The sequence below is a fragment of the Alligator mississippiensis genome, chromosome 2 (assembly GCF_030867095.1).
Source record: "Alligator mississippiensis isolate rAllMis1 chromosome 2, rAllMis1, whole genome shotgun sequence".
Taxonomy (NCBI): Eukaryota; Metazoa; Chordata; order Crocodylia; family Alligatoridae; genus Alligator; species Alligator mississippiensis.
In genome coordinates this window covers 198,924,101-198,934,498 of record NC_081825.1, presented here as the reverse complement: position 1 = coordinate 198,934,498, position 10,398 = coordinate 198,924,101, and the positions used below count along the sequence as shown (strand labels likewise).

Here is a 10,398-nt window from a genome sequence, read left to right as displayed (position 1 = left end):
GGGCTGGGGCAAGCACTGCCCAGCTGGGACAGGGTGGGCATGGGACAGAGCCACAGTTCATCCAGGGGCGGCACATGAAGGGGGGGAGGGGGGGCGCTTCCATTGCTGCGTGCAGCTGGTCCAGGAGCCACTGGTCTGGCAGCTCACCCAGTGCTTGCCTACTTGTCCAGTGGCTCCTGCTGTTGCTCCTGTAGCCCATCCAGGAGGGCATGGGGCGGGGGGGGCATGTGCTCCTGGATATGCACGGAGTGGGCTGGAGCCAGGGCTGTGCCATGCTCTTCCTGGCAGGGTGGGGCAGTGTATGGGGTGGGTGGCAGCAGCAGCATTGGGAGGGAGATTGGGGGAACAACAGCAAATTTGGGGGTGGCTGCAGGCCCCCCCAATATAGCCTTTCCCAGTACACCGCTGCCTGCCCCATGCGCAGCCCTGCCCCACGGGGAAGAGCTTGGCGCAGCCCCAGCCCCACCCTGCCCCACACAGATCCAGGACCACATGCCCCCTCCCCATGCCCTCCTGGACAAGCAGCAGCAGGAGGAGCCACCAGATGGGAGCAGCAGCAGGAGCCGCCAGATGAGCGGGTGAGGGCTAGATGAGCTGCTGGACCAGTGGCTCCCAGATGAGTGGCGCACAGCAGCGGGAGCTGCCCCCCTCTTCTCGTGCCCCCCGGATGAGCCACATCTCCATCCCATGCCTGCCCCGCCCCAGCTGGGCAGGGTTTGCCCCAGGCCCAGCCATAGCCCCACTCCTCTCTCACGGCTGAGACCTTGATCTGCCCCCACCATGCCGCTCCCCTTCTGCCTCTCCCCTCCCCTTCTACCACACCAGACTTACCAGCTGCATGCAGTTCTCCAGGCTGCAGGGCTGTACTCCTTGCTGCCTATGTGCTGCACTGTGGCTGCACACATGCACAGGCCATTTATCGGCCAAATTATCAGCCACATGAGACCAATTTCTGATATAGACAATTTTCTTTATATAGGTGTTGATCTGATATCAGACTGATGTATCAGTGCATCTCTAGTTATAAGTGATGATGCACCACAGTCGCTGCCTCACCCCTTTCAAAGTCTTAGATCCGCCCATGGTGCTATATGACTCCAAACATTATTTAGTCCAATTCTCACTCTACACCATGAGTAAAATGTCTCAATACAGGAAAAATATACAAGACAATCCCCAAGTCAAGGCCACTGATGCTTGGACTATTGCTCCAGTGCCAATTCAATACGGCTTCCTTTAGCCTTCAGCTGTACATTAGATAACTACCAATATACAACAGAATTTACCACACCATTAGTAATAAATAGCTGGGACAGGGAGCCAGAAATCCCTGTCATTTTAAGTAAAAGTGTAGTAAGCCAAGCCTGCTATATGGGGTGGCAGCAGAGGAGCACAGGTTGGCCATTAGGCAAAGGGAAAACTTCTGTGTGTAGCTGAGGAGCCACATGACCAAAAGGAGTGGGGCATAGAAGCATATAAGCCCCAGGCCTGAGACAAGGCAGGCAGTCTGGCCTTGCATGCTACAGGGAGCAAAGCTCCATGGAGAGAGGGGTGAAAGAGCAAGCCTGACAAACACCCAAGCCACCCAAGAGAGCTGGGAGTGAGGGAAGTAGAGCTTGCAGAGTGGCATAAGCCCAGAGTGAGGGAGAGTTTTTGTTGAAAGCAGTCTTTTGTATTTGCAATAAGTTTAAGTTCATACCAGAGGACTGGATTGCAGCTATGGAGGTGGCAAGGAGGCATCATGGCCACCTTTGGGGCCAGGACCCTGCTACAAGACCCCCCTGTTATACTTACTATCACACCCTGGATGACAATTCATATAGAGCAATTTTCTCAGTGTCTTACATATTCTGTTGCTGATGGATTTGAAGATGCATCTTACTCTGATAACCTCATAAAGGAACTTTAAAATAACACTTGCCCACACTAACAATATTTTTAACAAAGTGAAGAACTGTCCCTTGTGGTACCATTCCTATCCATATAACTGCACTCTACTTTTTCCTTCCCCTCCCCCACTTTTCTCTTCCCCTCCCCACTCTGTCAGTCTACTATTTCTGTTTTAGGAAGTGATCCTAAAACAACCACTTGGGTCATCACATCAACTGATATGAAAGACCACTTCCTCTCAGCTACTGATGACCTATTTTTTTATGATCTTTTTTGTCCTCGTTTCAGCTTTGCAGATCTTCAGCAGACTGGGATTCCAGGTGTATAAGAAGCATGCAGGAGTGTTCTTCAGGCTTGGCTGTGTCCATGTCAAGCTCACGTTTCATTGGGAAAAGAGTTTTTAAGCTTGTTTGTGACACAACTTAAATGCTTTCCAGCTTTCCTGCAAAACTGGTTATGTTGAATCCTTTAAGGTCAGGCACAGATCTGGCATTGCCCTTTTCAGACTAGGGCAAGTGGCCTTCTAGGAGGTTTAGTTCCCAAGATCAATGGCAGTTCTATGCTTTGTATTAACACATTCATGGAAAGCAGGTGTGGCATTCTCTTTTCCCTTGAAGACAGACTAGGGAAAACACAGCCCTCCTGTGGGACTCTTGAAAGAACTAGGAATAAGTCAGAATCTTCTGGGGCCTGATAAAGAATATGGCAGATGTACATCCTGGAAAGGTGGTGTTTGTGGCAGAGTAAGAAAAGAAGCTTTGCAAGGAAGAGACAAGACGAGATGTGGTATGACCTTGATTTCTGCTTCATTGCCAAAGCTGATGCTTGTTGACTTGGAAGAGCATAGCTCCCCTTTTACTCCGAGGAGCAACAGGTGGATTGCTGTTATATTCATAGACAAGGAGACTGCTCTCTCCTTAAGAGAGAGTTAAATTTGTGACTAACAGAGAGAGACTGGGTGAGAGCCAAAAGCGAGAGATGTGCCCCAGAGAGATAGAGTGAAAGGTTTGTATTGTTTACTTATTTGTACTTCTTGTTATCAAAGAAGGCCTGAAAGTTTTGACTGAAATGAAGGGCTGGATCTGGATAGAAAAAGGCTGCCTTTCCGCAGGGAACAGGTAAACCAGTACATTATCTTTGGCAGTGTTGAGAAGGAGCACTTGGAACCCCATGCTCCCCTTCAGGTGGTGTCGACGCTAGGATGCAAGAGTGTTGGTTGTGTTGAGAATCTCTTTTGTGAGAATCCATTATGAATACCTCAGAATCTGTTTGCAAATCATGGGAGGTCAGTTTGGAGTCATACGGAACAGTCCAGTGAATCGCAAAAGTTCTGCAATTAGCAACCCTTGTTAGCATTTTTTTTAAAAACCTTTATGAACCATCAGCATGTCTAACAGTTTTATAATAGTTTTCAGGCCAGACACTAAGGGCACATCCCCATGAGCGGGAACATATGTTTGCCTTGGGACAACTATCAGTGGCGCATATTTGTGCCACTGCTAGTTGTCCCCAGGAATGCCCCTGCACACACGCTCTGGGGCATGGCAAGTTGTCCCAGGTGGGGTAGAAAAGACTGGAACCAGCACCAGGGCTGGCCCCAGCAGCCTTACCTGGGGTCCTGGGGGCCTCCTGGGGCTGCAGTGATGGCGATCCAGACATGCAGAGCCTGGCTGGCAGCTAGCGTGTGGCTGTAGCCGGCCAGGCTGATTTCTGGTGGCACACTGTGCTGCCACTTGCACTGCCCCACTTTTTTCTGGCTTGCTTTTTTTGCATAAACACGGACAGGTTTGCAGTGCTGTGAACCACATATGCACAGTCATCTGGAGGGGCCCTGAGAGTCTCCTTAACTGTATAAAGCATAGGATTAATCGCCAAATAATAAACAATACCCTAGCATCACTATAACTTGAACACAAGGCAAATTAACTTGAATAAGCTCTAATGAGCTCTAATTAACAAAGGCTTGAGTCCTCTGTAATGTCAGAGTTAAAATGTGTGTTCTTTTACATGGCTTTGGAAGAGCCAAAATGTAAATTAGGAGAGGAAGAAACTGCTCTTAGAATGGGAGAACAAAATCATGTCAATTTTGTTTCCCCATTTTAAGGTAGTTTCAGCCTTTCCAAATTTACATTTTGCTGTTCCAAGGCTGTATGAAAGATCACATATTTTAATTTTCTGTAATGTTACAAAAGGTCTTTTGATTTCACTGTTCAGTCAGACAAAACTTTCACTGAAATCAACAAGCCAGCACAGAATTTAGCTCAAACGACCTTTGCCTAAGTGAGGGCTGCCGGGTTTGGCACACGGTATTAAAGGTGGGTGTGGCATTCAACATTCAGCTTGAAAACAGAAAGCTAACTGTGAAGAACTTTTCTAGCTCACATGATAGTGAGAATTATATAACAGCAGGTTCATCCAATCTATTACTTTATTTATTCACAAATGAAGTCTCTAGTTTGTCCAAGTGGGGACTGGAACCTCACAGAACATCCTCTGCACCATATAAAATTAGAGTCTTAATTTGCAGAACCAGCTCTAACCGTCTTATATTGCATCATGAAAGCCAATAAGTATGTTTGTGGCTTGTGACAATGAGAGGAAGACTGAACTTCTTTATTGCTGTGACTCTGAAGTAGTATGCAATATAAGCAAATGCAACTGCAAAAGTCTGGAAAGAGAGTTGAGCAATGAATGCCTCCTAAATACATCTTTGCACTTGCATAAGGGTTTCTTTAGAAGGATCTCAAAGTACTTTACCAACATTCAGATCCAGGGCAGACCCAAATGCACCATAGTTTTCAGTTCTTCACATGACAAACGATGAACCACTTTAGCAGCACCATTCCCCATTTCCACAGCCCAGTAGAGGCCTTTTCATATTATAAAACAGGCCAATAAATAGGATGGGTTCAGGCTAAGTTTACTCAGCATGCACCCCAACAGCCTTGCAGAAAAATATACAAATATGGTACTGCAGTGTTACCTTCTATGAAGGACATTTCCACAGTGGGACACCCATTGTCAAGGGGAAGTGGCTGCAACAGACCAAGAATAATAGTTAAGGCAGGGACCTGGAGTCACAGCATACAGATAAAGGACATTTATGGAATAAGACTCATGCTGTTTTGGCTGCCCCATGATATTCTAAGTGTGCGGGCCGGGAGCGGTCTGCGGCCTTCGGGGGCACGTGGCGGGCTGTGGCTAGCAGCCCTGGCATGTGGGTCGGGGAATGCAGGCCGGCGGACTAGAAGTAGGCACGGACGTGTAGCAGTTGATTAAAGATTATTTTACTTACACCATAGATGGTCGCAGTGCAGGCAAGAGAAAACTTCGCTTAAGTTGCAGTTACAAAACTCGTACGAACAAGACCCGTAGAAAAACTCGAGCCTCTTGAAATAACTCGGGCAGAGCTCTGGATACACACACACATGAAGTTTGCTAGGCTCCGTGGAACGAGCGCGCAGGGAAGGTTACGTCGAGGGATTAGGCGGCGACGGGGAGAGGCTAGAGGTTGATCAGGCCCCTGTATCCTCCTCTAAGGCACACGCGGGGTTTGCTAGGCTCCGCAGCGCTCAGAGTTCTCCACAAGATGGTTATGGAGTCTTCCCTTGCGGGGTTCTCCTCGGAGTTCTCCAACTTGGGCGGAAACCGCTCAAGCCTCTTATACGGCTAGCAAGCCAATCGCTAGCCGCCACGTGGGAATAATTTAGAACTGGCCAATAGTGGGGAACAAATTTGCATGCGGGTGGCGGGAACTCCTTTGCACCAGGGTTTTCTCTATGCAACTGAGAATTGCACCGTGCAAAGAAAGCTCCTCGTGGCAGGAAATAATTCTGCAGTGCCAAAGCACATACAAAATCATACCCTTGGGTTATGACATCCCCCCTTGCTGAAGGCACAGCTGAATTATGCCATACACTCGTCACTCGGGTCATCGAGAGCTCTTACCACGGGTCGTTGAACTAAACGGGTAAACATAAAATTAGCTAACATAAGAAGTTCGTCCTCCAGGGATCGAATCAAATAATAACCAGCACAAATACATATACGCATAATTAGATTCATAACAAAGAACTGCATGATCAGGGCTTCAGTGGGCGTCATGCTGAAGTCGCGCGTCAAGCCCTCACTTCTTCCGATGATGTTATCCTTCTTGGGGCTTCTCTCTGCCACGCACTCTGAATTTCGGATCTGTGAACAAAACTCTCAAAAGATAAGTTAACGTATATCAAAATATTTACAAAATTTCCATGGAACCACACTATCATTTCTAAAACATATAATACAGGTGTTTGCTACTTCGAACTACCCTCTCTTGCACACTCAACTGGATGAAATCATCGAGGAGCTGTCATCTAATTCTTCTAGATAATGGAAACCTAACTCATACGCCAGTTGCCATTGGCCTGCGTCCCCTAAAATCCGAAGTTGCAGCTTATTGAGTCCAGAACGCTGTAGGAGAAATCCAAACTTGTATCGCTCCTCTGGTGTTCTCTGTGGCAATGATGGAAGATCAGATTCACGATGTCTTGTGCCTTGAGCCTCGGTCGGGTGTCGACGTTCCCGATCACTAGATAATCTTGGCTCCATCAGGATACGCAGTCGTGACAACTGACGAAGAAGGTTACTCAAACTCCATGGACATGAGTTCCAGCCATGAGACTATAGCCTCGTCAGATTCCATTTCAGATTCTTTGTACAGCTGCTGTAACTCCGTCCAAGCATGAATGCGACTGGTGGCGGCACAAACTTCATCTTGTGCATCAGTTACTGGGTTGATCGTTGCCATAGGACAAGCTGTTACTTCGGGAGTCAATGCTGCTGTTATTGCTTCAGGCAGGAGGGGCGGATGCACTCCTCCGCTTGATTCTTCCTTCCGTTGACAAGAAGGCGTGGTCGCCGGAAGCGACGCTGCGTCGGTGGGCGGGGTTGCCAGCCGAACTCTCGCAGGTTTCTCCGAAGCTCCACCCTTCTCTTCCGGTTCTTCCACGCTGTTTCCCTCTTGCTCGGTGCCATCTTGGCGTGGCGTCTCAAGATTTTCTTTCGCAGCCGCTTCTTTGACCACTTGAACAGCCATACGCAGCTGGGCTTTCAAACTTAAATTCTTTTGCATTAGATCGGTTATAGTGAGAAAAGTTGCAGTTAGCACCCTCCCCTTGTCGTATTTTGGGGCCACCCTCTCATCTGCGGCGCGTTCCTCCGTCTCCAGATCTTCACGGAGCTCGGATGGAAGCTCGTGACCCCTTAATCTAGACGCCAGCATAAAGGGGGCGAACCGGTCGATCGGCACCGGTTCTTCACTCTCCTGAGCACATCTTAGGCAACGGGCACACTCCTGGGTGAGGGTCGGGTTTACTGCGCCTGCCAGGTTGACTCTGGCGAGGGACACAGTGTCGAGGGGCCTGAAAAGGACCCGCTCATCACTCATCACACACCCGAATGCCGCGGGGTGAAGATACATTTCCCTCTCTCTTGGGGCTCTGTCTTCGGAAGCTCCCTCTTCTCCCTTCAGCGAAAGTCGTCCGCTGATAAACCTCTCACCCGTTCCACCCGCCTGGTGGTAAGCGATATGCGCCTCCAGTTCCATAAAGTTTTCTACTTGGCGTTTTCCACTGCGCCAAGGGCAGTTCTTAACTAATTCTAGCTCCAGCATGCCTTACCCTGATCCCATCCTCGTCGCCATGTGCAGGCCGGGAGAGATCCGAGGCCTTCGGGGGCGCGTGGCAGGCTGTGGCTAGCAGCCCCGGCACATGGGTCGGGGAATGCAGGCTGGCGGGCTAGAATTAGGCACGGACGCGTAGCGGTTGATTAAAGATTATTTTACTTACACCGTAGATGGTCGCAGTGCAGGCAGGAGAAAACTTTGCTTAAGTTGTAGTTACAAAACTCATATGAACAAGACCCATAGAAAAACTCGAGCCTCTTGAAATAACTTGGGCAGAGCTCTGGATACACACACACACGAAGTTTGCTAGGCTCCGTGGAACGAGCGCGCAGGGAAGGGTACGTCGAGGGATTAGGCGGCGACGGGGAGAGGCTAGAGGTTGATCAGGCCCCTGTATCCTCCTCTAAGGCACACGCGGGGTTTGCTAGGCTCCGCAGCGCTCAGAGTTCTCCACAAGATGGTTATGGAGTCTTCCCTTGCGGGGTTCTCCTCGGAGTTCTCCAACTTGGGCGGAAACCGCTCAAGCCTCTTATACGGCTAGCAAGCCAATCGCTAGCCGCCACGTGGGAATAATTTAGAACTGGCCAATAGTGGGGAACAAATTTGCATGCGGGTGGTGGGAACTCCTTTGCACCAGGGTTTTCTCTATGCAACTGAGAATTGCACCGTGCAAAGAAAGCTCCTCATGGCAGGAAATAATTCTGCAGTGCCGAAGCACATACAAAATCATACCCTTGGGTTATGACACTAAGGTTTGGCATTTATACTATACAAACCAGTTGATTTACTAGTACTTGTTGCCAGGGAGCCAAGGATTTCATTCAAAATGAGGTGCAAATCCCACAGCCATTCCTGATAGTACAATAGGGAAACTATTTCCAGAGGAAATTCCTCTTTTCTCATTCATGGTAGGGTATCCTCAAAGCTGCCAAGTCTTTTGCTACCTCTGCATAAGTGTATCCATATTATGTGTTGGGAATCTGAAGCATAGATAACTTAAGGCTAAAAACAGATATTGAATTTATTCCAGGATGAACCATTTAATCCCAGGACAAAGTGCAACAACAGTTCACACATCCTTATCTGTTGTCCCAGAATGAATCCTAAAAAGGTTCTTGGGATAAGAAGTGCTAACAGTTTAACCTGGGATTATTGCAAAGTACCTCTGAATGGTTATCCTGGGATTGCAACAGTGAATCAATGGCAGAAAAATAGCAGTGCATTCAGCCACTCACTAAACTCTGCTTAGAAGAGCAATGTGTGTACACATCAATCCCAGGACATTTCTGTTCTGAGACATAGGCACAATTTGTCCAGGGATAAAAGACTTAAATGACTAGGCCCCTGACAGACATTACACTTAAGACATGATTAATTAGCCACATGTTCAACCAAGTAACAGTGTGATAAGATGAAGAATAAACCCCTAAAGTTATTACACAAAATATGTGTAATAACTTTGTGGCTGGTTCCTATCATGCCTTTAATTCAGGGGCGGGCGATTTTTTTTGGCTGGAGGGTCACAACTTTTGGTAAGTTGTCAAGGGCCACAAGGGCAGCCCTGTCCCATGGTCACCATCTTGGGACCAGAAGTCCTGCCCCTAACCCCTGACTTTTGCCACCAAAAGTCCCTCTCCTTGCCCCCAGAAGTACTGGGGGATTGCCATCTGAACCAGAAAAAAAAACAAATCATAATAAGAGTCTACTATATTGTAATGCATTTTAATTTTATTACAAAAAATATGTTGGTCATGATTTGCATTTGTGTACTGTATATAGAAGTGACTGCATAATAGATCAAAAATAAAGTCTTACTCTTGTATCTTGTGTGGGAGGAGTGGTGGGGTGTGGGTGTGGTTTGCTGGGGGGTGGCTGTGTGTGGGGGGTATAGGGTATCATTGCAGGGTGTGAGTATGTTGTGGGGGTTGTGCAGGATATGGGTGTGTGGCATTTGTGGGATATGAGGAAGGTTTCGGGGCTGTGGGGACTCCTCACACACTCCCCTACATGGTGCACAACCCCTGCCGGTAGCAGTGGCAGCAGCAGCAGCAGGCAGGGCCCCTCGGAGCACTCGTGGCCTGCACAGGCACTGCCTCTCAGTGGCGCATGGCTTCAACCAGAGCTGCACATGGTGGTAAGGAGCCCACCTCTATCACACAGAGCTCCCTGAGGTGCATGTGCAGCTCCCGGCACTTGTGCACCACCAAGGGAAGCCTCACGTGATGGAGCCAACTGCCTCTGCCGCTCCCTGCTGCCACAGAAGCACAGGGCAGGGTGCCTGCCACTACCAGTGGGTCCCAGCAGTTTCACTTGGTGGGGAAGGCAACCAGCTCCATTGTGTGGGGTTTCTCCTAGTGGCGTGGGAGTGCCAGGAGCTGCACATGCACCACAGGGAACCCCACATGATAAAGGCAGGCTGGCCTGGCTGAGCCAGGCCAGACAGCAGCACCACAAGCACCCCGAGGGTCACTGCATGCTGCTGCCACTGGCAGCAGGGGCTATGCAGTATGGGAAGAGGTGTATGGGAGTGTCCCTACACCCCCTCTCACACCCACACCCTGCCCACACAAGCCCCAGACTCCCACCATTCCCTTGGATTCAGGATCCACATTCCCACCAACCTTAGTCCCAGCTCCAGCCCCATGATCCCTGCTCCCTGCCTCTGCCCAGGTGCAACTCCACCCTGTGCCACCACCTCAGCTCCCCCTACCATTGCCACTTCCCTACCTACTGCCTGGACTGAGCAGGATGCTGGGGAAGCCGAGCAGGTCCCCCTGCAGCTACAGCAGTGGCAGCAGCAGCAGCCCTGCCCAGAACCTGGGCATGCTGGCTGGACCAGGCTC

General features: G+C 49.4%; 1 long non-coding RNA gene across 1 annotated transcript in view; it reads right to left on the bottom strand.

The window, feature by feature from the left end:
* The window catches only part of LOC109280492 (uncharacterized), a 70,413-nt gene that overhangs the window by 25,869 nt on the left and 34,146 nt on the right, over window positions 1–10,398 (bottom strand). The gene's annotated exons all lie outside the window — the stretch shown is intronic.